Raw genomic sequence first — 27829 nt, forward strand, 5'->3', positions numbered from 1 at the left:
CAATATTTTTCAATTTTTTTAGCGAGTATGTATATCTTTCATCATCAGAAAGTTTTGATAAAACTGAGAAGTAGTATCCTGAGTAACAGTCTCCCATAAAATGAAGGTAGAAGGCAACTTTCCCTGGAATGTGAAAAGGCAGTTTGCACAAGATTATCCCCCCCTCAACTGTAATATCTGTTGGGAGCGGGGACAATGTTTTGTTTACTGTCATATCGCTGGGCGCCTGGCATAGTGGTTTTCACAGGGTGGGTTTTGATACATGTTTGTGGAATGAATAATTAGAGAAGGATCTCTTGTGAAAAGAAGGTGATTTTAGAGGAGGCAGCTGGTCAGTGTTCAAATGATGCTATCAAAGATTCAGTCTATTTGACATTAAGTACAAAGGACAATGGATTGGAACTAAAATGCTTTGATTGGATATAATTTAGGCAGAATCTCATAAAACTCTCATTTTAAACCCTAGTGATCTTTTATTAGAGAGAGTATTATAGACAGGGCTCCAGAAGTGGTGGTCTCTATGGAAAAATAAATCTGGTATATATTTTTTAACCAAGAGGGTCCTTTGTGGGAATTCTAAATACTGGCATTTGGTCACTTGCTAAAAATATCTGTAGCAGCAGTTGTGGGATGTGGAGGAAGCTCCATCCTCTCTGTGTTTGACAAGGCTGTTTCTTTCAAGGGGAAATATTAATGGATTTATCTGGTGCCAAATCTGCCTGTGGAAGGAGGAATCTGACCTTACAGTCTCCCCATTCCACATAATCTGGGTGTTCAGCCAGCCGGGACTCGAGGTGTCTGCCCGCCTCAGCAAAGTGCCCTTGTAGGCAGCTTCCAAACTCTCTGGAAGCCATCACCTACGAGTATCTGGTCTGAAAACAACAAAATTTAGCAAGTTAGGAAACACTAAGCTGCTTCAAACAGGAGATTCAGCCTGGCTGTGCTTTGATGGGAGAAGATAAAGTTCTGCCAGAGGAATCTTTCTAGAAACTCCAATTCTAAAGCAGAAAAGTCTGGGACTTTAGCAGTGGAGAATCCACACCCATAGTCTTTCTCCCCAGATCACTTACCTAGTTTAATGCCTCCTCAGGACTGAGTTCTATCACTCTGGTGTTTTTAGAATATTTTCTGCTGAGTGAGTTGCTTTGAGAAAAAAGCAGCAAGCAGCAATAGCGAACAGAGCTTGTATTGGTGATGGTTGTTTAAGGACTTGAGGTGCCTTTTCTGCTTATCGAGAAGTCACTTTATTTACTTGGCAGGATGAAAACTATCTTGTGAGCAAGTAATTTTATTTATTTTAGTCCTATAAAAAGACCTTTTTTTTGTTCCAGAGTGAGGCCAAAGCAAATATATTTTTTAATGTCAAAATAATATGAAAGAAGACTGAAAAATTTCAACAAAGGGATTTCTCAAGAACATTTTATGCTCCCCATCAACTAAACTGTGTTTCCTTTGATGTGAGCAGTCTATGGATTGCTCTAAGTCTATAAGCTGTTGTGTCTAAGATCTCACTAGTGCTCATGGAAATAAAACTGTTTGAGAATAGCCTTTTTTCTAAAGATGGATACCTGCCTGGTACGGATGGGTGTCCCTGTATGTCTCTGCTGCCATCCCCGTGTGCCCACCATATCCTTCACTTCAGTCTTTCAGGTCCATTTGAAAACTAGAGACCTCAGAGTAGAGACAGATGACTCCTGGAATGCCCTGACCTTCCAGAGTCTTTGTGGCCACTCCTGGCCAGCTGCGAACTGTGAAAGGACATCTATTCATCTTCGTTGCCTCCCACACTCTCCTTGTCTCTCCTCATTCAGATATAAGTTTGCTAAAATGGCTAAAGAGTAAGTAAGTAAATACAGTACTGCTTCCTATGCAGAAATTACAAGCTTATGTTGATGAGGATCATTTATTTATTAGAAGCTTTGTTGCATGTTACATTATCTTTCAGTCTGCTGAGCCACCTCGATTGGATACTGGGAGGAAATGATTTCTTAATGTAATTTTATGCTTAATGTATAGATTTGATGCCTGTGTTTTTATAATTATTTCTGCTAGCTTTTAAAACTCTATTAATACTTTAATTATGAATTTTCTTTGTTTTTATAGTCTAAGGCTATTTGATGGGTAGGCAGAGTTTTATAAATTAAATAAGTAGATATTATTCACTTACGGAGAAAAAGAAGAAAATAATCAGAGAAAGTAAACTCTTTGGGGGAGTGACTATAATTAGTTCCCTAATTTAAATGAAACTCTGCCCACAGCATTGAACTTTAGAGACTTGACAAGACCATGGCTTCTGAAATAATGGCACCTTCTGCACTGCCCCCTCCCCTACCTTGTGCCTCAGACGCAAGAAAGCTTTCAACCATCATGTGTGTTTGATGTGAAAAGGGAATAAAATAGTACAGAAACCTGAAGGCCTGTGGATGCCAGTCTTTACTCTTGCTGATGGGTTATGTGAACTTGGGCAAATTATTTACTTTCTCTGAACCTCATCTCTGAAAGTGTAGATAATAATTTCTATTTTTCCTGTCATTATAGGGTCTTTATAAGGGAGAAATGACATAATGGATGAAAAATTACGTGCTAAACTGTAAGGTATTGTGCAAATATAAGATAGCAGCCATATGCTGGCAGCTCATGGGCCGAATACCACACACGTATTTTATTTGGCCTGTACTATATTTTTTAAAATAGAGCTAACCTTTAAAACTAGAATGATTTACATAAAATTTTGGATTTCTGACTCCTCTTGAAAAACCAAGCCATGTAGCAACCTGGGCACCATTTCTGTGGGGCAACAGTTGGTCTGAGTTGAATTATGGTAGCCCCTTAGGTGGGCCACAGTTTCCAGTTCCTTCAATCTCTACCCTTCCCTGACAACTCTCTGACAATGTGAGTGGTCCCTTTGGCTGTTCGTGTAGCCTGCCTGGCTCCTGTGTACATTGGGGTTCATTATGTCTACTTGAAGAAGATATTAGAAAGGCTGCTTTGATTTTGTGGCAAAACCCACTGAACTTGGAGTGTGAAGATTAGAGCCCCAGCTCTGGTGTTTTTCAGTTGGGGCAACTTGGACAACTCACTTTACCTGTTTTTTTGTGTGTGTTTTTTGAGGAAGATTAGCCCTGAGCTAACATCTGCTGCCAATTCTCCTCTTTTTGCTGAGGAAGACTGACCCTGAGCTAACATCCATGCCCATCTTCCTCTACTTTATACGTGGGACGCCTACCACAGCATGGCTTGCCAAGCGGTGCTATGTCTGCACTCGGGATCCGAACCTGTGAACTCCAGGCCACCGAAGCAGAACGTGCGCATTTAATTGCTGCGCCACCAGGCAGGCCCCAACAGTTTACCTTTTTGAGTCTTTTTCCTCATATGTAAAGTGGAAATGTGATAACTGCCTCATAAGGTTTTGGAAAAGTTTTACACAAAGTAAAGACCTCAGCTTATAAGTAAGAATGAGCAACACGTGTATGTACGTATGTATTAGTAGGTATACAGTTATGTGTTACCACAATGATGCATCGTGTAACAAACAACCACAAAAATCTCAGTGGCTTATAGCAATAAACACTTAATTTTGCTGATGAGCTTATAGATTGGATTGGTGGGTCTGCTGATCTTGGCTGGGCTCGCTCATGTCTGGGGGCCTTGGCTGAGACAGCTGTGCCAACTCAGCTCTGTTCCGTATGTCTCATCCTCCACAGGCTAGCCTGGACTTGTTCATGTGGCAAAGTCAGAGGAGCAAGAGAGAGAAAGCAAAAATGTGCTTTTTCAAGCCTTTGCTTGTGTTATATTTGCTAACATCCCATTGTTCACACGTGGCTGAACCCAGAGTCAAGGGTTGGGGCGGAAAACCCCATCCACAGTGGGAAGGTGCTGCAACATTATACGGAAAAGAAATTGAGGTAGGAGTGAGGATTTGACATCATTTTTGCCATCGATCTGCCACAGTAGGGAAAGCTAAACTGTTGAAACAAATAAATTTCCAAAGCATCTAATGGCTCAAATACAGTAGAAATTCATTTCTCTTTCATTTAACAGTGTAAGTCCTGGTTGGTGAGTGGCTATCCTCACACAGCAGTTCAGGGACCCAGGCACCTTCCATTCTCTAGCTCCATCATCCCATCATTGTCTCCATCACTGATTGACAAACTTCCTCCTAGAGGGCCAGGTAGTAAATATTTTAGGCTTTGGGGGCATGTGATCTCTCTTGCAGCTACTCAGCACTTCCCTTATATTGCAAAAGCAGCCATAGATGATATGTGAAAGAATGGACATGACTGTGTTCCAGGAAAACTTTGCTTACAAAAATAGACAATAGCTGAATTTGGCCCATAAATCAAAGTTTGCTAATCCCTGCCCTGGAGCTACAGGCCTAATAGATATTGGGTTAATCTTATAAGTTAATACAGAGGACACTTTTAGCAAATATTTTGCCATGAGATAAGAGGAATTTCCAGCTTTCCAGCCTGCTATATCTATTTCTTTGCCATCTGGTGCCAAACCACTAAGCTCATTCTCATATACACATTTTTCAAACAGCAGCTCCCCATCAAGATACCAACTTCTGTGTCAGGGCAACTTAACTGCTAAAAAAGAAAAAAGTCCCCAAGATATGTAATGGCACAAACATAATAGAAAAGTATGTCTATAAACTTAAGGCAGGTGTTCCTGGCCGATCAATGGCTCTCCTTCACATGGAGATTCAGGAGTGTGAATCTGCTTCATTTCCTTATTGGGGCCTTGCCATCCTCTCATTTTGGCTTCACCTAATGCATAGAAGAGGAAAGAGTGTGGAGGAAATACATCTACTTCTAAAACTTTGGTCATAAATGGCACACATTACTTCTCATTTTCCATTGCAGATAACGTAGACACGTGGTCACACAAAACTGCAATAGAGGCTGGGAAATCAGTCTAACCATGTACCCAGCTAAAACCACATTACTATGCAAAAAAAGAATAGCTTAGGATGGACAGTAGCATTCATTAACTCTTACAGCATGATTCTTAGACCACAGACATCCCAGTGCCTAACACAGTGCCAGATATAGAGTGAATATTTGATAAATGTTTATTGAAGGAAGGAAAGAAGGATAGAAGGAAAGAAGGAAGATTCCAGTCCATGTATATGCCAGGCAATTTACAGACAGGGCTCTCTGTAAAAGTTCATGCTTCCCCGTCTTGGCATCTGCGGTTTAGTATTCTCAGTACTAGGCAATTATTTGTGTCATTGGATTCTGTAAGTGGTATACCACAACTGTACACATTTCCTCTTTGACTTTTATAGAGCTAGGGGAAGTGAACTAAACGTTAGTCGTTTTACTTGTTATTAACTCATTCATCGTGTCACTTAAGTATAAGCCAACGGGAAAGAATGAGGGAGAAATAACGTGACAGCAACTGGAACACAACCTCCCTATGCATTTAGGGTCAGAGTCGTCAGAGTTCACAGAACAGTGAAAGAGCGTGCCCACACCTCCCTCCTCCCACCCTTAAAGTGTATCTAAATGGACTTTGTTAAGTCTCCTTTATCGCAGGACTCTGAAGTAATCCAAATGGCCTTTGTCTGGCTGAGGCTGAGGCCTCAGAGCAGTTCTCTGTCTGGCTGCACATACGTGACTTCTCCATTCAGTCACGTCTCACCACCTTCTGCTGTTTTGGTGACTGTGCGGGGCTATTCTGTGTTAGAATCTCAAGAAATCCTGGCATCTTCACCGTTGAGGACAGTGCTAAGAATCCAGGGACTGAGGGAGAGATCCTTGGCACAGCGCTGAACACAATTAATGCAGGGAGGGAAGAAAGGCTGAAAATCATGCTACTACCTTACCTCACTCCAGATGAAGGAGAAAGGATGAGTAGAGAGGTCTACTGGTGGAACTCAAAATGATGGGGAATGGGCTGGAATCTGCTTTGGGGCCTTGTGGGGCTGTCGGGCTGGTTCAAGCCTGCTCCAGTATACCTACCAGACTGAAGGTCTGAACTACCATGTTGGCCTGACTTTCTCTCATGGAGTTGACTTCCAGTAGTAGGTATGTATGATCTGCTAGACATGGTGAGGACCAACCATTGGTGAAAAATGTTTGGCTGGTGCTCCCAGCTCTGAACTGTTATCACTTTTTTAAACAGTGCCACAGGCCCCACAGGCCCCAGCTCTATGCAGGGTATGGGAGTCCACAGAGGAAAGGAAAATAAACATTAAAAAACCCAATAGTAGTTTTGATAGTAGACATAAATCCAGACTTATCAATAATTATATTAACTGTAAATGATCTAAGTACACCAATTATATTCTGTCTATAAGAAACTCACTTCAAACACAGTCATATAGGTAAAGGATGGGAAAAGATTGTGTATTAGCTTTCTATGCTGTGCAGCAGATTATTACAAACTTAGTGGTATAAAACAACACACAATTGTTATCTCACAGTTTCTTTAGTCAGAATTCTGAGCATGTCCTATCTGTGTTCTCTACTTCAGGATCTCACTAGGTTGCATCTGGGGCTGTGGCCTCATCAGAAACTCAGCCAGGGAAACGCTTCCTCAGCTTGTTTGGCAGAATTCTTTTGCTAGTGACTATAGGACTGAGGCTTCGATTTCTTATTTACGTAAATTTGTCAACTGAGGTGAAATGGACCAGTTCCTCATAAAACCAGAAACTACCAACACTAGCCAAAGATGAAACAGATAACCTGAATAGTCTTATAACTATCAAAAGTAATTGAATCTATAGTCAAAAACTTTCCAAAAATTTGATTTCACTGGCTAAGTCCACCAAATATTTAAAGAAGAAATCAATTCTACACATCTCTTTCAGAAAACAGAAGAGGAAGAATATGTGTGAGGGGATGATTTAAGCTGGGGTCTGGGATTCATTTGGTCATTTTTTTTCAATAAATAATTATTGAACACCTTAAAAAAAAAGAAGAAGAAACACTTCTCATTTTATGAGGTCAACACAACACTGATACCAAAACTAGATAAAGGCCATACAAGAAAAGAAAACTCCACACTAAAATCCTCATGGACACAAAACTCCCCCGCAAAATATTAGCAAGTCAAATCCAGCAACATGAAAAAAAGAATACTACACCACAACGCAGTGGAGTCTATCCTGGGAATGCAAAGCTAGTTCAATGTTTGGAAATCAATCAATATAATCCACCCTATTGACAATCTAAAGAAGGAAAAGGACATGATCATATCAATTGATGCAACATTATCATTTGAAAAAAAATTCAACATTGATTCATGACAAACACTTGCAGCAAACTAGGAACAGAGGGAAAGTTGACTTGATAAAGGGCATCTACAAAAGGCTCCAATGTGGCAAAACCAGTGAAGACTACTTAGATCCCAGGAAACGTTGTATGACAATTGCTCTCCTTGTCCCAGCATGGTCCCCCAGCAATAAAATCCCAGGCAACACCATTTCCCAAATTGTGCTTATGAGTTCTGACAGTCCATAGACCAGCAGTTGGTGAGAGCATAAATGCAGCAAAAGTGAGCTCTGCTTCTTGTATGGTGTGACACTGGCCCCAGAGCTGTGCACTGGTGTTTTACCATGACAACATCATGCAGGACAACAGGTGAAAAGAACATTAGGTTGGTGGAGAAGCAGTGTGCTGAACAAGGATAGAGGCACTGAGAACAAGGCTATGTGGCATGAAGCTGGCGGTTCAGCTGAGCCAGGGCGCCTCCAGGGAACCAGAGCCGGCAATCAGCCTCACGCAAGAACACCGCAGGGACCTGGAAATGAGATTTCTGAAAGTCAGGAAGTGGTTGGCAGTTGAGTGAGAGCTGCAGAACCAGCTGGAACGAGAACCTTTAGCTATCAGCACCAGGCAACAAAGCAGCAAGAAAGGGCTCACTAAAGAGACCAGGGAGAATTTGTTTTGTTTTCTTTTAAGGGACTCAGAAATAAAAAGTTTTGCTTAATTAATGTTACAGCCTGCCAGAGATTCCAAACAGCAGAGTCATAAAGTGCAATGTCTCATGAAGGTTATTCTCTCGTGCAGATGGATGCCCTCGAATCTGCAGTCAGGCCCTTCTGCTTTTGAGCTTATTTCTGTCGACCAGACTTCCCATACTTTCTTCTTAATGACCTGGAACTTCTGACTCTCAAACTCTTCCATGAGAGTCAATCTGTTCAGGCAGAAAAAAATGAAAAGTTCAACAACGAGGCAACGTTGGAAGTATAATTTGGGGGGATCTAATATTCAGCACACCCTTAATGATGTGTATGTGATATCTTTTTCTGTCCTGGCCCTACTGGAATTGCTAATGCAATACGTCAGTTTAATTGCTCAACGGTTGTGTCAGTTAAAGCTAAGCTTACCTACAGCTCTGAAATTGAGCTCCTCCGGTTCTCAAGATGCTCTAAGCAAAGAGAAGTGTAGAATGTTGCAGAGGAAACGAAGTGGTGTGGGAAAGCCTCTGAAACAAGCCAGCTCTTCCCAGAAAGAAAAATCACTGGACTTCTCAGTGGCCAACAGAAGAACCCCAAGTCCTCACTTGGGAATCCCAGGCTTCAAGGCAGTGCTGTGTGGTGAAGAGCGTCCCCGTTGGGGAGTCAGATGGCCTGGGATCCGACCCACATCTTCCCCTTCGGGTAATGTTTATGGTGGGCTCTGGAGTCAGGTAGAGTGAGTCCAAAGGCTAGGTCTGATATTTTCTCATTGTGTGACCTTGGGCAACTTAGTTCGCCTCTCTGTGCCTCTGTTTCCTCACCTACAAAAAGATGATACTCATATCTACCTTGTAGAGTTGTCGTGAGGATTAAAGGAGTTACTACTGCATGTGGAAAACATCTGGAGCTGTACCTGCTCGTAATGAATGCTATATAAGTGTTTGCTGTTATTTTGTACTGCCTGGGGCTTGGGGTAATTACCTCTGTGGTTGCAGTTTCCTCGACTGTAAAGCTAGAGGGCCAGATTAGTCCACATGTCTCAAACTGCTGTCTGAAGACTTGTAACATTGAAATAACCTAGGCTAGCAATTTGAATAAAATCTCTTAGGGTGGAACCTGGAAAAGGGCTTTTAAAAATGCTCCCAGAGTGATCCTTAGGCATTTTATTTCATTGTAGCAGTATGTATGTCATTAAATGAGCCGCAGTTGGCATTGGGCTGCTTTGGGAGGAAGGGAGGAGTTACGCGCAGCGAGGCACAGGCACCAACCCTCTGCCCACTGAACCGAAGTGAGTCAGAGCCAGATGCAGGCCGTGCTGGTCCCTGCAGTGAGTGGGAATTACAACTGGAGATGGAGTTGCTGCTTCTTCACCAATGTCCAGACTGGTCATGCAATTACCCATTAAAAGTCCCCTTCCCAGTTGTATGGCTTCAGGGTGAGCCCTTGAATCTTTGTGACAATAAGCATTTTAAAAAGTCATTTGTTGGAAATCAGAACTAATGTTTCCATCTTCTGTGCCTCCATTTGTATTATTTCTATCCCGTTGTAATCCCCATTCTACAGTATTACAGTGAGTACCATGTGTGTCTCCCTTGGAAATGACCAGCTTCTGAAATTCAGAGCGAGTGCCTTTTTCATCCTGGTATTCCCCTCCCCTCCTCCTTTGCCCAACATTTAGCACAGTGATTTGCATGTGGTCATCTTTCTACAAAAGTGTTTGTTGAATGAATCAGCAGAGGATCCAGTTTGAACTGAGTCGCTGGGATGGAGTTCACAAGTCTGTGATCCCAGAGGGTGTACACTGTAACCAATGAGACCCATGGACACAAAAGCAATGGAAAAACCCTGCCTCCATCACAAAGGCCTTTGCAATATTAAAAAGTAGAAGATATAAATCTTAATTAGTAGCAGGAAAAAGTGATGATGTATCAAGGATCTCAAAATGTCAGCTGGTGGATGGGCAATCAACTCATTTATAGCCACTAACTATTGCACTGTGATACTGAAACCAATACTGCTAATGAAAGGTGTAATGACAATCAGCTAGATTACTTTAATTGATTCTTAATACTTCAATTACTTGTTTTTATGCCAGTCGAATTTAATCAAAAGAGGTCAGAGAGTACTACGAGGCTTATAATTTTTAAAAGATTTGCATATGTTAGCTTTTATGTGCATCATTTTCAAAATCCAAGTGAAAGAGTATCTGTATTTGTATATACTTTATGTGCTCGTTAAAGCTTTTGGAAGACGAGATGAATTCTTGATGATAAATAGATACAAATATTTCCTCAACAAAAGAGAAATTTTATTGCACCTTAGACTTAGGTTCCACATTCTATTTCTTTGTCCCTTGCTGAAAAATAACCCTAGGTTTTTTTCTAACTTGAGAAGAACTTACGGTTGATCATGAGGACCCCTTTCTTTATCATCGTATTTCTTTCTTCCTGTCATTGACCAGTTTTGGGGTAAAAATGGTTTACAGCTCCTCTGTTCTTTACCCCTGCAATGTGGCTTCTGCCTCCATTGCTTGGCATCTTTGAAAACCTACTTTACCCTCATTAGCTAAGCCAAATGGCTTTTTTCTGGTTCTTAGTCTTCTGGTAGCCTTTAACACTACTGACCACTCTTTGAAACTCTGGCCTCTTTGCCTGGGATCCCCACTAACCTCTCTGCCAGAAATATTTTCTGGAAGAGGGTTGACAGCCTGCAAGACAGGCAGGGAATATGGGTGTAGGGGCCTACTGGGTTTACGAGGGTAAGGAAATCCATGGGGCAGAAGTGGTAGGACCTTCCAAGGAAAAAACCAATGGCTAGAAAGTGAGAACACTCAGGCCAAAAGGCAATGGAAAATTTCAATCCAATTCTGGGCCCATGTCAATATTTAAGGGGGCAGGATGGGAATATGTCTCTGAGAGGGTGGTGAGATTTTAGATGAGAACCAAGTTGTGTTTAGTCAAGTCTTCAGAGATGAAGAGAGGATCATCAGGAACTGAGCCCAGCCTTGGAAACAGAATTGGCAGGAAGAAGAGAAAGCAGGCCTCCAGCAGTGCTGCTGAAGTACAGCACTGGGCTTTTCCTGGGGACCAGACATGGGACCTGGCCCCCATGTGGAGTTGATTGGAGAGCCCTCTTGTGGGGTAGTGACTAGGAAAAACTGTCTGTTTCTCCTTTAGTCTTGCACTACTACCACATTCACAGTTCTGACACCAGATGTTGTGGGTTTTCTACACCAAGCAATTCTGACACTAGTTTCCTGGAGTTCGGTTAAGGGCCCAGTCCCAGAAAACTGCCCCCCACTTCAGACACGAATTACAAGTAGTGAGTCTCCAGGTTACAATTTCTGTCTGACTTGGTTACAAATCTGAGGTTCTTATGAACTTCCTCCTTGGATTAGATCATTTGCTAGAATAGCTCACAGAACCCAGGGTAACACTTACATATGTTTACTGGTTTATTATATAATAAAGGACATAGATGAACAGCCAGATGAAGAGATACATAGGAATAGATCTGAAAGGGTTGCAAGTGCAGTAGCTTCTGTCTTTGGAGTTGAGGTGCACCAACCTCTCGGCACGTAGATCTGTTCACCAACCTGGAAGCTCTCCAAAACTCATACTTTTGGGCTTTTTATGGAGGCTTCATCATGTAGGCATGATTAGTCATTAACTTAATCTCCAGAACCTCTCCCCATCCCAGGGGGATGGGGATTGGGGCTGAAAGTTCCAAGCTTCCAATCATTCCTTGATCTTTCTGGTGACCAGGCCCCAACCAGGAGCTATCCAAGAGCTCACCAAGAGTTGCCTCTTTAGAATAAAAGATACTCCTATCACCTAGGAAATTCCAAGGGATTTAGGAGCTCTGTGTCAGGAACCAGGGCAAAGATCAAATATTAGAACAAAAGATGCTCCTAATGCTCTGAGGATCTGGGAAATTACAAGGTTTTAGGAGCCCTGTGCCAAGAACCAGGGGCAGAGACCAATATATAGATTTTCTATTATTTCATAGGTAGGCTCTGTGGACAAGGCCATTGCTGCCCAAGAATCTGCTCCTCTTTTGACTTTTGGATGTTTGAAGAACAAACTTGCTTGCCAGCTTACACCTACAGTTTCAGATGGCAGCCATGACTACAAGATGTTGGGGCAGGGCAGACACTCCTATGGCTCCATCTTGGTCTCCTTTCCTCAATGTTCAGTACTCCTCCCTCCTCCCATCTCTGATATTCCCTAACTTGGTGATCTCATCTGTCCACAGGTCCGCTTGGGGAGGCAGCAAGCTGTGGGATTGAGGGCTTTGGAGTTCAGGCAGACTCAAGCTGGGAAAACTGCCTCCTACTCATTTTCCTAAGTCACAGTTTCCTCATCTGTAAATGGCCTTGTTGGGCTGTTGTGAGAATTACATACTGAGAATTACATACAATCAGGCATTTGAAGAGCCCAGCACAGCGGCAGTCATATTGCTGGTCCCTGCTTATTTTAAGCTCTTCCTCTCCATCCCCGTATCCATATTCTCCAGCCATGAACTCATCCCCAAGCTCTTGGTTCTACACCTCCAGCAGCAGGGCATCAAATGGAAGGCCTTCTCCTTGTTAGATGTTGTGCTAAACCCCTGATTTACATCATCTCAGTTACTGGAATTGTTCCCATTACAAATGAAGAAGGAGAAGCACAGAGTGATTTTGTAACTTGCCTGAAGTCACACAGTTAGATTCAAATCCAGGTTTGTTTGACTTCAAGGAGCTTATACTTGCATGTCTATATTTTTACTTATCTTCCCCAACCATACCTGCTCCTCTCCAAGGGAAGCATAAAAATAAAAAATTCTGAGTTCTCTTCGACTTTGCCTTTCTTATCACCTTTAACCCCACCCCCTTACCTTCCATTCCTGCCTGTATTCAACTAGTCATTATGTTGGGTTCATTATTCTTCCACAGCGTCCCTTCTCCTCCTCTCCTTCCGCTATGACCCTGACTCAGTGCTCAGCCCCGGAGTGGGGATTCCTGATCTGCTTCCAAGAGGACATCCCTTCCTGGTTGCTCTTTGCAGAGCACAGCACAGTGGTTCGCAGCACAGACTATGGAGCCAGACTGTAGGCTATGAATATTAAGTCCACTCCTTACTAGCTGTGTGGTCACAGGCAAGGGACTGTAAACGCTCTAAGCTTAGCTTCCTAGTATCTACCTCAAAGGGTTGTCACGAGGATTGAGTCAGTATTCATATAGCACACAGAACTGTATCCACCACACAGTAAGCAGCATGTAAAAATAAATAAATCGTGACGAGACCAATGGTCCTAAAATGCTGATTTTAGAATTCTCTTAAGAAATTTCTTAACCCTGAAGAATTCATGGTCAGGTTTATCACAAAATATTTACCCAGCCTGACCCTGCTGCTCCCCCAAAGAAACCCTATGCTGGCTCTCATCTGATCACACATACCTCGTGCTTGCCAGATCTCAGCTTCGCACACCTGATTCTCAGCCTCTGCTGTGCTCTTGCTGTGCTCTTACCTGTCTTCCAGGTCCGCTTCTGGATTCTCCTCTTCATGCAATCTCTCTAGCCCACAGCAGTGGCCCCTGCCTGGGACTTAGGGTTTGTTGCACTCATTTTGTAATTAATTGTGATATTTCTTATATGGCATTCTTGTGCATTTTTAACTTGTCGCAATACTTATGCTTTGTCTACACAACATAATTATTTGTTTCATGGGGGTAGACATCCTACCTTTTGCTTCTTTGTATTCTACCCTGTGTCTGGGATAATATCTCACACATTATAGATGTCCTGTAAACATTTGTTGATTGGATCATAAACCAGTTTAAACAAAAATAGCTAATATGAGGTTAAATACAACAAAGTGTTACTTGATTTTTTAAAGTTGTGAAGTCTTTAATTAGCAATGCGTTTATCCTATTTGGTACCTTGAAACAAAAGATATTAGAATTACACCACTCTGTTTTCTTGCAATGTTAAGTGGTGTATAAATAGAATATTGTTTGACTAAATTATTTACATTTGGATATTTTAATGTATAAGGGGAGGATTTTTTAACGTTTTTTGAAATGTGGCCAAAAGTCAGGTGAAAAGAATATAAATTATCACCTAATTTAATTTTAAGATTAGATAGAAGTTCAAGAACCCTTAGCATCATTAGTTCTCCTTGCCTTTGTAAAGAACTAGCAATCTTGAACCTATCTGTAGAATCTATGGGCTTCTTTCGTTCGTTCTTATGCTCAGCTTACTCTAGTAGCTATTCTAATTTCCAATACATTTTCACTACTAGGATTTTATCTATCATTTTCAGATACCCCAAATTCTTCTTGTCAAAAGGCAGAGTGGGAAGAGAGGAGGAAGAGGGGAAGAAGCAAATACAGTTATTCCTACATCTAATACAACTCTGTGATATTGCGGATGGGGGCAAGTCACCTTCCTGGTACAAGCTGTTTGTTTAATCTTCTTAATCTTTTCTTTGTGCTGCAAAATTCTAGATTCTTGAGCTTTTTCAGGAGCTTATTCTCTATGACTTTAATTTTGTGGCTTTCTTTTAAACCTTTTCTAGTTTCACAATAAACATAAATGGAGTTCAATACTTTGTGCTTTTTCTAAAGGGAGCTTGCTTCACTGGAATCTATCCTCCTCCCCTTTCTTTTAGTGTAAAGATGAATTGTAAGAGAACTAAAGAGGTCATCAGGTTCTATTCATTATTCCTCATCAGCACATATCCTTTCGTGTATGCGTGTGTGTTTAGTCTTCTCTCAAAAGACCAAACTTTGGCCAATATCAGAAGACCAAACTTTAGCCAACGGTAATCTCTCCTCCTGGACTGAGGCTTGGGGCACTGTGAGCCTGGTCTGATGGAGAAGGGGAATAGGATTATGCGAAAACATGGCTTACAGCATGGGAAACTTAAAGACCATTTGGTCCAATCTCTTCTAGTGGAGATCTGTTATTTTTGCCCACTCAGCATCTTTTTTCCTTTCATCTGAGAATAGAAGTCTCATTTCCTATGGGGAACCCATTCTACGTGGCTTGAGTGGGGCAGACCCTGCCCCAATCTCACAAGAATGAGTATTGACTCAGGCCTGGCCGATCAGAGAGCTCCATTTCCTGATTCATGGTGATCGGTTCAAGGCTGGACACACGAACCAAGCCAGACCGGTCAGAGTCTTCCCTGGGACATTTCTGTTGGAGCTGTTAGTCCACTGGGGGGACTATAGATTGTACACTGTGAGTGGCTGGTGACCATCTGGTTTTTTGTGTAGAGAGATCCTGATGAAAAGATGGAGAGAGAGAACTCTGATTAAATCCTTTGAGTGATGCCTGAAATCAATCTGTTCCTGGACATTTCTGGAATGTGAGCCAGGAAACTACCTTTTTAAAAAAGCTAGTTTAAAAAAACCTAGTTGAAGTTATGCTTCTGTCACTTATAAACGGTATCCTGACTAACATACTCATCATTTTGTACATGAAGATACCGAGAGCCAGAGAGGTGAAGTGATTGCTGTAGACCCTTAATCAGAATTCTAGCCACCAGGTTGGGATAGCTCCCCTTCCCCCACTTTCCCTCTCCCTTTCTCTCTGATGCCAGAGTGATCTTTCTAAACCACATATATGATTGTGTTATTGCATTCTTTACGGTGACTCTTCAATGATTCTCAAGTTGCCTATGCTAAATACAGCTGAAGCCTCCTAGCATGGCACACAAGAGCCTTCAATAACAAGTCTGCCTGTGTCCCCACACTCCTGCCTCTGCTTCTCCTTGATATTTATGCTCCAGTTATGCTAAAGTACTTGTAATTCCCCAAGCATGTCATGCCATTTTATGCTTCTTTCTTTTGCCACCAAGAATTCCCTCTGTCTAGAATGCTCTTTATGTCCTATGCAAAATCTGAGCTTTTGCTTGTCCTTCAGAAATAACCCAATTAAAAAAAAAATCAGCCCAGTCATCATCCCTTTCCCTGAAGGGGCTTACCTAATTTGAATCAAGTGACTTCCCTGAGAAGACTCTGCAGGCAGCCAGGAGTAGAACCCAAGTCCTGACATCCAGTCCAGCACTTTGCTTCTGCTCCACAATGATTTTGACCTGGAAAAGGTTCGGTGGACACTTAATTCTGCACTGTTTACAAAAGCACATCAATCACGTTGGATCTGCACCACAATCATTCCCCACCCTGGCCTCTGGGGCGGGAGCAGCAGACTTCATCCACTGGATTTTTAATGTGCCACCAATTATGTGCTGTCTTTCAGGTTATGCTAATAGCATAAAATGCATGATGCTGCCTGTGTAGTGGTAGCTCCCGGCTCTAAGCATCTGGTCTGCTAACTGCACAGTAAACAATAGTAAATATGCTGCAAGTCTTAATGAACTACTTGAATAAAATTGTTTCCATATAATCAAGATACTATTGTTGTTGTTAATAATATCAGCCATTGTGGACAGGTGCCTGGGCCCCACTCTGGCCCAGTTAAATAAGAATTGCTGAGGCCGAAGCCAGGTCTTGTGTTTTTAAAGCTCCTTTGGTGATTCCAACATGCAGCCAGGATTGAGAACCACTGGACGTGTCAGTTTTTCTTTGAGGGGAGGTCTGAGCAGGATTTAGAAAAGTTTAGAGCTATGGATAAAAATAAGGTTATTAGGAGAAGATTTGACTTATTCTAAAAGAGTTATAAAAAATATTTACTTTTTAATTGCTAAGGCTGAATGTTGTCTCCACCCCTAAACACTGTTTTCTTCATTTTCATAGTTTTTTCTCATTAAAATGTCATCACAAAGTGCTGCCTTCTTGCCACGGTGACATGGAGGGGTTCACGTAGTTAGTTCAGCCTCCCTGAAGGCTTTGTTCTACCTGATCACTCTTTGTGTTCTTGGCTCTCCTCATTTCTGTAGTGAGAAGAATAAAAAAAGTCTACCAAAAGGTCTCTTGGCTTCTTGCTCTTCTCAGTGTCTCTCCAGGGTCTCACTGGCCTGTACATTCTTATCTAAATGAATCCGTTTTGTTTCTACATCTAACTCCTAAATAATAGATTTCTCCTTCTGGTTAAGGCAGCCCATACAGTGATATGTAAAATTAAAAAACAGTTAAAAGATCACCCTCGTTTGGTTCTCCTTTGTGCCTGGTGTGCCCAGGCTCAGGCTCAGAGTGTTCAGAGTCTCTCTCTGTCTTGGCAGTGGCAGGAGGGCTTTCCCTGCTTTGGGATCACACGTGGAGAAGCAGACTCCTCGAGCTGCCCCTGTGCTTCTGAATGCTGTTCTGTATTTACCCTTCCTCTGGTTCGGAGTTCCTTGTTTCCATCTCTCTGTTTTTTTCTTGCAGTAGAGAAGTGGATGCATGTTCGATTCCTGCACTCCCCGCCTACAGACCTCAGAGCCCAGGCCATGGCAGTATTGCAAAGGGACAACAAACCCATGGGTCCCTCCAGAATGGACTGTAAATGAAATATGTTCTAGTGTCTTTAAAGAATAAAATAGAAATTTATTTAAAAGTGTTGCAAAATTCATAGTAGCTCATGAATATGTATTTCTCCAACACCAGATAGTGAAGGTACAGTGTCTGCTTTGGTAGGAGATGGGGTGAAAAAATTTGTGAAACTTTTTAGCTTTGGAAAATGAGTCTCTATCTGGAAATGGTGGAAACCGTTGTTGTGCATCAAGACGCTTGCACAATGGTACTCCTCTTACTCTTGCTTTGCCCTGCTGTCTGCCCACTCATTGACACTCTACAATCATCGAATTGGTGAGTTCAGAGCAAAGTTTCTGAATTCAAGGGACACAACATACTCTCCTCAAAGACAAAAGTTTATCGCCTCAGTGATCCTCAATAAGGCGTCCGTGCTCTCCTAGGGAGAGCAATTGGAATCTGGGGTGGCATGGGACAGAGGGGTAGGCATATATGACTTGAAAAGAGACACAATGGTGATTCTCATATCTCTACTCCAGCTCAGATGGTTGGGGAATTTGATTTGAGAGTGGAAGGATAATTGCTACTTGATGGCAGGATAAAAGATGGTAAAACAGTTTGGGTGCTGTTTAGTTCCAGCTCTCTTTTTTGCCTCGCCCACCATTCATTCCTTCATTTGTTCACCAAAATTTTACTGAGTGGCTCTCATGTGCCAGCATAGCAATGGGGTTATAAAGGGAGCAAGACAGACAAGTAAATATAACCAAAAACAAAATATCAACAACTCCATCTTGTGGACTTGTTTGAGGGGAGAATGGCTATGAATTCTCAAAGGCCTGAGAAAGCCCTTTGAACAGGGGAGTTCCTTATCTGCAGCTCTGGGAGCCAGGTCAACAACATAGGTTTTCAAGAACTATTACAGCTTCCTCCAATGGCTTTATTTTATAGATTTCCACCCAACTCCAGCTATCTCTTTTTTTTCTTTGAAAAGGGAATTTTACTTGCGATGGTAATTAAAAAAAAAGAAGTTCTTGGGGTTATTTCTATTTCAGAATTTGCTCTACCAATTACAAAATTTAAAAATGTTAAATTATAAAATACTTCAAGCTTATAGAAAAGAGCATAAAGTTTAAATTAACAATGAAAGGAAATCCTATGACCCATCCATTCTACTCTCAGGTATTTATCCAAGAAAAACAAAAACACATGTCCACAAGAAAGCTTTGTACAAGATTGTTCATAGCAGCTCTGTTCATAATAGCTCCAAACTAGAACAACCCACATGCCCATCAGCAGGAAAAGGGGTAAGCTGTGATATATCCAGAAAAGGAGCACTATTGAGCAAACCAAGCAGCAAAGGAACTACTGATAAATGCAACAATGTGGATCAACACAAAAACAAAATATGCTGAATGAAAAGAAGCCTAACACAAAAAAGCACATACTGTATGATTTCATTTATATGAAATTTTAGAACTGGCAAAACTAACCTATGATTAGAGGAATTTGATCAGTTGTTGCTTAAGAAAGGAGTGGGAACTGACTGGGAATGGGCACAGGGAACTCTCTGGGGTGGTGAAAATGCTTTGTCTCTTCATATGCCCTTGCTAAGATTAGATTGAATGACGCAAGTAAGAGCTGAGCATTTCACTCTAAATTATACTTCAACTAAAAAATAACAAAATTAAAGGAGGAATTTTATATAAACAATATGTTTCTCTCCCTTTCCCCATTAGCTTGAGACATGCTTGAGGGTAGGTAACAGACTCGTACTCATTTTTTATTCACTTTTGACTTCAGCATCTACCACAGTGTAAAGATAAAATAAATGTTGAATAAATAAAGAATAACAGTGTCCAATACTCATATAGTGGTTTCACATTCATAATCTTAATTAATTCCCATAGTAATCCTATGAGTTTATAGATGAGGCCCAGAGAGGTAATGTGAACCACCTGAGGTCACACAGCAGGGAGTGGTATAGGTAGAACTTGGACATGGGTTTCCTGATAATCATAATCATCTAACTCCAAATCTGACGCTATATCCTTGACATCCCAATTTATGACATTGGAATAACTATTGCAGTTTTTTCTTTGGTCAATCTTGTTGACTCAACATATATTATGCATATATAACTTCTAAATTAAAAAAAGTATAATAGAAACTCTTTAGAAACTTGGCATTGTTTACTTGACCTTTAATATGAATTCGATCATAATGTATCATTTTCCATAGATTTCAAACATGATTTGGTAACTCCCAGCTATAGGTGTCTCACCCAAGGGGTAATTGAGAATCAGAGATAAAGAGAAATCCTTTCCATTGTCTTAAATCAGGTTGACATTTAAGCTACTGAGTAGAGCAGGCTTGCAGGCATCGCTGCTGATGTGAACAGTGTTGGCTAACAAAGAAAGCCTATAATCGACTGTCCATCCTTAAGTTTCTGGGCCGGAGACATCCTCTCCACACTGAATTTAATAGTAATCAACCTCAGGTCAATATAATAAAAATCAGTGTGTAGTTGGCTTTAATCCTGCTATGCTGTTTTAAGTGGTAGGCTAGAGGAATCAACTCACATTTATTCAACACCTACTGTGGATTGCGAGCCAGATGCTTTATATTTGTTTCTCTTTAATCCTTACAACAACAAATCAAAGTAGGTGCTGTGGCCCCATTTTACAAGTAAAAAACCTGAGGCTCAGAGGATTTGAGTGTATTGGTCAAGGCCATACAGCTGGTAAGTGACCAAAGCCAGGATTCAAATATTGGTCTCCTTCACTCCCAAATGTGTTCCATTTGTCACTTCTATGCTGCCTCTCCAGGATACTGCTCAATGATAAATGCCAACCACAGTTTTAGAAGGACTGGTAGACAAAATAATGGCTCCCCAAAGATGTCTGTATCCTAACGCCCAGAATCTGTGAACATGCTACCTTACGTGACAAAAGAGACTTTGCAGATGGATTAAGTTAATTAATCTTCCTTGAGATAGGAAGATTACCCTAGATTATCTGAGGGGGCCTAATGTAAATGCAAGGGTCCTTATAAGGATAAGAGGCAGGCGGGACAGTCAGGGGTCAGAGTCAGAGAGAGATTTGAAGGTGTTATGCTGCTGGCTTTGAAGATGGAGAAGGAGTCACAAGCCAAAGGATGCAGGCAGCCTCTAGAAGCTGGAAAAGGCAAGGAAACAGCTTCTCCAGTAGAGCCTGCAGAAGGAACACAGCCCCACTGACACCTTGAATTCAGCCCAGTAATGCTTATTTCAGACTTCTGACTTCCGGGACTATGAGGTAATAATTTTGTGTTATTTTAAGCTACTAGGTTTGTGTTAATTTACAGCAGCAATAGGAAACTAATACAGAAAGGCAGAACAGTTAAGCAACACATAAATTATCTTCCTTTGACACTTTAAAGGAGCAATTTTAATTTTCCCTTTTAATGGCTTGTATCTTGACTAGGAATCCTATGCTGATAACAAATTACGATATGCTAGTATTATAAGAGTCTTAGTACTATAGGAGAAATCCAACATTGTCAAGCCTGTTCTATAGAAATGGCAATAACAAACAAGGCGGGTTGCATTAAAATTCATAGAATACTGAAATAATTTGGTAATCTATTACTTTCTCTACTATTGTGGACATTATCTGACCTGCCATTTTAATTCACAGTATTTATTACACTTCTTCATCACTCATTTAACAATGATCAGGTGCCTAGTACGCAGTAATAATCACACAGGTATATGTGTAGGGATGTAGGTGAGCAGATAGAGAAACAGACACACACAAATTCTCTAGTGCCCTGTGTTCTGACAGGCAGATTTTCATTTTCAGTATTAGTTTACTTGCTATCTTTGAATTAGGTGCATATATAAATGTTTAAAAGTTTATCAGATATCTGATTACAAGAGAACATAAATAATTCAGTATAGAAAATTACCCCTGTAATTTCAACTGTAAAGTTGATAGAAGTGGCAAGTAATATAAATTTAATATAATATAAATGAGGAACTTCAATTTTATGCTAAGTTGCTTTGATGATTAATCATTTAAAAAAAATAGAACTCCTGCCAGAGAAAGAACACTCTGACATCTATTAGATCTTATAAAAGTTTGATTTATTTCTTTTCTATCAGAGTTCATTTTGAAAGTTAGGAGAATATCTTGACGTTAAGTGATATGAGAAATCATTTGCGCAATAGAACCACCCAGTTGGAATTCTATGCTCCAATCAAATTGCAAAGCTTTTCACTTATCATTAGACTTGCTCAGCTAGGGAGCAAAGGGTTGGTCTTGCTGGGTGTGAGGGTCTGTTTAGGGCCTAGATTAATGGAGAATTTAATTTATATCTGACTTGGCCTAAGAGTGCTATTCTAAGAGTCTGATACTCTAGATGACCTCTCTGAGCCTCTTTTTTCCTATTAAATGAGAAGGATATGTTTTCTGAATTCTCTCCAATTTCTAAAATGGTATTTGATCCCAAATGAGTGAACCATATTTCTGCTGGGATTCTTGCCCCCCTCAGAGAAGTCTCAATAAAATTATCAATTATCAATTAACGATGTACTTCCTCAATCAGGTTGATGTATATTGATGGCACACCTGCCATATTTAAGGACTTTTCTAAATGCAGTGAGGAATATGAATAAATATAAGACAAAGAAGACCCATCCAGTGCTCTTGTGTGAATTATGAAATGCTGCACAACTTGGTGAACGACTGTGCCTTTGTGATCATTAGAAAAAATTTCCCTTTTATCTAGGTAGATGAAGCTCCATACCAGGGCACATGTGTTGGTGAGCAGAGCATGGGCTAGATTTCAGCTACTGCTTGTCTCCATGGCTGGGTGACTTTGGGCAGTGTACAACTTCCCCAACCATACGTAGCAGCCGTGGTAAGACCAGTCTCCACTTCGTAATCCAGTTGGGGAAATAGCACATGGACTCTGTATTCAGTTCTTTCAAGTTACTTCTGATGGGTGTGTTGCTGATTCAGTTCAGATCAAATTCAAGGAACTAAGATATTTTCATTCTTAACAATTCTTGTGAGGGATACCAACAAATGGCTGTTTGCAAACTGTTTTGCTTTGTCAAGTTTGTTTTTAAAGATTCAAAGTGCTTATGAATTTCACAAGTCTTGCATACAAAAGGGAGGTTGCTGAATCTCCTCTATCCATTTAGAAAATATGTTTTGAGAACTATGCCAGGCCCTGGGAGAACAGCAGTTGATGGTAAACAGGAAAGCTACCATTCCTGTTCACATGGAGAAACACGCCGGGGGAAAAAGTAGTAAAATAGAGACACTCGAGATCCCAAGAAAGAGTCTTGTTCTTTGCTAATATCAGGGACTTGCTGAGCAGAAAGGTTGGGGCAGTGATGGAGATGGTTGCCAAGGAGACCTTTCCGGTTGAAAAAAATAACAGGTGTAGGGCTGTGTGCAGACATGTGTATCATCATGCTTAGCCTTTCTATTCCGACTTTGAAAGGAAAGGAAGCTGAAGGCTTCCCCTTGAAGAGACTGGATAGGCAATTAGAGAGTGCCAGAGGTACTTGGGAGGATCAGAAAGGCTAATTAATTGGTCTTCCTGAGAAGACATAAGCAGACAGTTAAGACTTCAGTGGCTGAAGCGTCTCTGAAGTCACAGTGAAGGTAGATGCGACAGCTTGTGTGGGAGCTGTATGCATGCATGAAACCTGGAGTGTTCTGACACCTAAGTAAGAAAAGAAATGTCCATGATTGTCTTTAACTTAGAAGAAGAACGAATGATTGAAAACAACTCATTTAGTATAAGAAATATTGTTAATATATTTAAATGTTTCCCTTTCTTTTGATCATTCTCTAGTCTATACTGTATCTTTTTCCAAAAAGTTATGAATAAACTTTATAAATATTCAATTGATCCGGCAATCTTACATTCAGGACTTAAACCTAGAATCAACAGGTATGTATACAAGGATTTGTACAAGAATGTTAAGATGTTGCTTGTGGTAGTTTTTAAATATGGAAAAACTGGAAACAAGAAAATGTTCACGGGGGTTGCTTAACTTGTTTTGGCAGAGCCACATAATGGAAAGAGGAACAGTCAGTAACAATCACGCTGTGGACTGGCGGTTCTCATATGACAGGGACGCGATGTTCTCACTCCTCTGAATAGCACTAATTCACCAGGAAGTCTTAATTTGAGGGTGGGGTTGGGTTGGAACGTAGCTTGGGAAGGAAGGTATAATTTGAAAAGAGCCTTCCCAGTTGATTCTGATACCCTGAGAGTGGGCATATCTCCTTTTAAGAATAACTATTGTAGTTAAATGATGTGGAAACCTACTAGTGTTATACTTTTTAAAAATCAAGTGTCAAACAGTAGATAGTCAACATTGGTAAACACACAGACACACACACATATGCATTTAAAAAAATGTCTGAAGGGAGGATACCAGAATATTGATAGTGATTAGTTCTGGGGGAAGATTATGGGTGATTTTATTTTCATTTGTGTCCTTTCCTGTATGTTCCAACATCTTGCCTACAAATATGTGCTACTTTATAATCAGAGAGAAGGGAATAAGACATTCTTAAATTTTAAAAAGATGCAAAAGTTAAAGTAGGAGTCAATCTTTTCTTAAAAGTATTAATTTGGAGAGAAAAAAAACATAAAAATCAGTCCCTGAATTGCTTATTATACTCATGCAGTCTGTCAGTTATCCATAGATTAGGAAAGCCCTGCTTTTTGGCTTATGGTAGAACCAAACTCAAACATTACAGCCCCCTCACGGTAGCTACCCAGATTTCATGACCAGTGCCTAAGAAAGTCACCTAGAAGGTGATGACAAACACCTTAGTTCTTTCTTTTTTTTAGGTATGCTTTTCTTTTTTTTGGTGAGGAAGATTGGTCCTGAGCTAACATCTGTTGCCAATCTGCCTCTTTTTTTTCCCCCTCCCCAAAGCCCCAGTACATAGTTGCATATCCTAGTTGTAAGTCACTCTAGCTCTTCTATGTGGGATGCCTCCACAGCATGGCTTGATGAGCACTGTGTAGGTCTGTGGCCACGATCTGAATCAGTGAACTCTGGGCCACTGAAGCAGAGTGCATGAGCTTAACTACTTGGCCATGGGGCCACCCATGTTAGCTCTCTTCCAAATCAACTTTACATCTGACTGAGTTTTGGGAGAGTCAAATAGTTGTTCAAACATAACCAGGGCCCTCTGGAATGTTCTATGGTGACATTCCAAATATATATGTTCCAGAACATACAAATGCTACAGGCAGGTGTCTATGTTACCATCTATGTGAAGAGCTGGTTTTTCCCCTACCTCTCTCTTTTTCTCTCAGCACCTTGAAGACAATTTTCCTAGAGGATGAGAGTTTTTCTCTTGGGAGTAGGATTAAAAGTCGGAGGGTAATGAGTTGTAGATCATTGGAGCAGGAGGCTGAATGCTTGGGTTCTGGACTTGGCCCCACTATTTAATTTCTTTTTCCTTGTCAGCAAAATGAAGACAGGAGTGCCAGCTCTTCTGGCCTTGCAGGATTTCTGTAAGAATTGGATGAGATAACATTTGCAAAAGTGTCATGAGAGCCATAAAATGTTATATCTGAATAGGGTATTATTACTTCTTTAATGATAAACCAGCCTGGACTTTTAATAATCTGAGACTTAGGGGCCTATTGATTGTACAACTGCTGTGGCCAGTGCCCGTGAAGAGCAGCAGCCTCTTTGGCCTCGTGGAGTCATTTCCTCCTCAGTCAAAACCACAGATGGCAGGACCGGGGGTTGTGCCCACCTACTTCTTGGCTTTCACCTGTGTGACTCTCTCCCTGCTTCCTAAACACTGGTCATACCACAAATCTTTCAGTTCCTGGAATGTGTGTTTGGGCTTATGCTCTCTCCTCTCTGGGTCTTCACACTGTGCTTCGCTCTGCCAGGAACACTCGCTTCCTCCCCCATCCCTTCTTCTCACCTCCTCACCTGAACCCCTAGAACAGTGCTTCTCAAAGTGTGGTCCCTGGTCAGCAGTGCATCACCTGTGGATTTGTCATAAATGCACATTCTGGGACTCTTCCTCCCAAGTAATGTCTGAAACTCTGCGTTTGCACCCAGAAATCTGTGTTTTACAAGCCCTCCAGGGGATTCTGATGCACTCGATGTTTGAGAACCACTGCCCTGCAGCTATGATTCTCAAGCTTTTATGTACATTAGACTCATCTGGGAAGCTTTTAAAACTGCTGGTGCTCAGAGCCACACTCTGGAACAATTAAATCAGAATCTTTAGGGTTGGGACCTAGGAATCAGTATTTTAAAATCTCCCCAGGAGATTCCAATGTGCAACCACGTCAGAGAAACACCTCCTGGGCTGGATTAGCTCTGTCTGTCTTAGGCTCCCATAGCACCTTGTACTTATCTTCTAGTAACACTCATGAGCACAAGCAGTCTATTTTACGTCACCAGGACCTGTCACACCAAGGCACCACTGAATGGTGATAGAATGAATCCAACTGTGCTTTGATTAGATGATGAGTTAGAAGGATTAATTAAAAAATATTAATACCAAAGGAGTTCAACATGGTTTATCCAAAATATGATTGGGGCAATATCATAGTAGTTCCACAGAATTCATGATGAAGGAAGATAGTCTTTTACATAGACAGAAGTATCAAGGTATGGGATCCCTCCTCCCAACCCCGGAACATGATCCACATCAAAACCACAGGCCTGGGGCCGGCCCTGTGGCTGAGTGGTTAAGTTCGTGCACTCCGCTTCAGCGGCCCAGGGTTTCGCTGGTTCAGATCCTGGGTGCCGACATGGCACTGCTCGTCAGGCCACTCTGAGGTGGCGTCCCACATGCCACAACAATAAGGACTCACAACTAAAAAAAAATATACAACTGTGTACTGGGGGGATTTGGGGAGAAAAAGCAGAAAAAAAAAAGATTGGCAACAGTTGTTAGCTCAGGTGCCAATCTTAAAAAACAAAAAACATAGTTCTGTCTTTGTCTCTTTCCCTTCCGGCATTCTTTCTTTCATGTCCTTTCAGACACAGGTGAGCTCTGTGTGTGCCTGATGTGTGTGTTTGTGTTTGTGTGTCATAAATCAGGTGAACTCCAGACCCCCACGTTTTTAAAACCTCAACTTGAACACAGTGTTTGCCCTGTTTTTCAGTGGTTGCTCCATTCAGGACACACTTTAGATCTGGAGATGCTATCTCCTTTTACCATTAAGATCAATTTTTCTAAAAAAGTACCAGATGATGACTTTGGTTAAGTTCTAATTTGACTTAGAATGTCACTTGGAACTGAGGGATAAAACACATGAAATGAAAATGTGGATATTAAAATAGAGCAGAAAATGGATTATTTGGTCCTGCCAAAAATGCATCTGTTTAGAGTAAAACTTAACAGGATGTTCTTTGGAAAAATTATCCAGGGGCAGAAACCCAAAAGTTAGCTCTTTTTTTCCTTTCCTTTGCAATTCTTCAGCCATCAAATGCGGTGCCTGGCACTTTATAAATGGATGGAGGAGACTAAAAGGTTAACTTGCAGTAATTCATTTTAAAATGTTATAAAATGCTTTGCTAGTTTTGAAATGTTTCTGCTGTCTAAAGAATTTAAAAATTCAAGTCTCTCTTTTTGATGTACTTACCTGCTGAAAGTGTTTTTACTTAAAGTGTGGGTGTCAACTTGTGCACACACTTGGGTGGGTACATATGCTTATGAGTGAACATGATGAAATTCTTGCTATTTCTAACTCCTTGGAAAAATAAATGTGTAAATTTCTTAATTGCCTTTGTTATGTAAATAAATCACATTTATTCTTCATTCATTCATTTGAATGTTCATTCATCCAGTTGGTCATTTCTTTCAATGTTATATGTCCTGCTATATGTCCACATACCAGGCCCTTTGTTAGGCCTAGGGTATGTGACCTGATAGGCATGCTCCCTGTCCTTGTGTTGCTGACTGTGTAATCATGTCAGCACCTGCAAAAGTCATCTATGACATTCTTCTGCTTCCAGGTTCTTGAGTCATTGCTGATGTAATGTGCATATATCTTATTCTTGATACCATATTATTATTGATACCTTTATTATTATCCTGATACCATTATTCTTTATTATCATTCTTGATACCATTTTTTTCCCTGCCACTCTTAGATGAACTTTCTAAACAAGCTACCTTCCAACCTTATGAGTATATCCCAGAACAAGTGGACATCCCAGAATCAGCTGGTGATTCTATAGAAACACAAATTAAGTGTCCATTCCACAATGTGTTTCCTTGGAGAGAACAAATGATGCACTACATAATTCGTGGATGTAAAATCTTTGTGGTGCTTTAGTAGTTACCTCCATTAAAGACAGCAGCTCAAGCCAATTTAAAATTAATAGATTCTATCTAGTTTGCCTATTGTTATTTTTGAAGCCTGTTACAGAAGACAAGTTATGCAAATGGCTGTCAGGCTACTGAAAGTTGCTACTGCACTTATACTGGGAATGTGTTATAACTCGTTTCTTAGATGGAAATGCTTATC

General features: G+C 41.0%; 1 long non-coding RNA gene across 1 annotated transcript in view; it reads left to right on the plus strand.

Moving 5' to 3' along the window:
* The window catches only part of LOC111768923 (uncharacterized), a 31467-nt gene extending 14079 nt beyond the window's left edge, over positions 1–17388 (plus strand). Inside the window, exon 3 of the long non-coding RNA XR_002801608.2 lies at positions 17222–17388. This is a non-coding gene — a long non-coding RNA (uncharacterized lncRNA). The remainder of the gene's footprint in view (positions 1–17221) is intronic.
* Positions 17389–27829: the final 10441 nt, after the last annotated feature.

This window comes from Equus caballus, chromosome 18 (assembly GCF_041296265.1).
Source record: "Equus caballus isolate H_3958 breed thoroughbred chromosome 18, TB-T2T, whole genome shotgun sequence".
Taxonomy (NCBI): domain Eukaryota; kingdom Metazoa; phylum Chordata; class Mammalia; order Perissodactyla; family Equidae; genus Equus; species Equus caballus.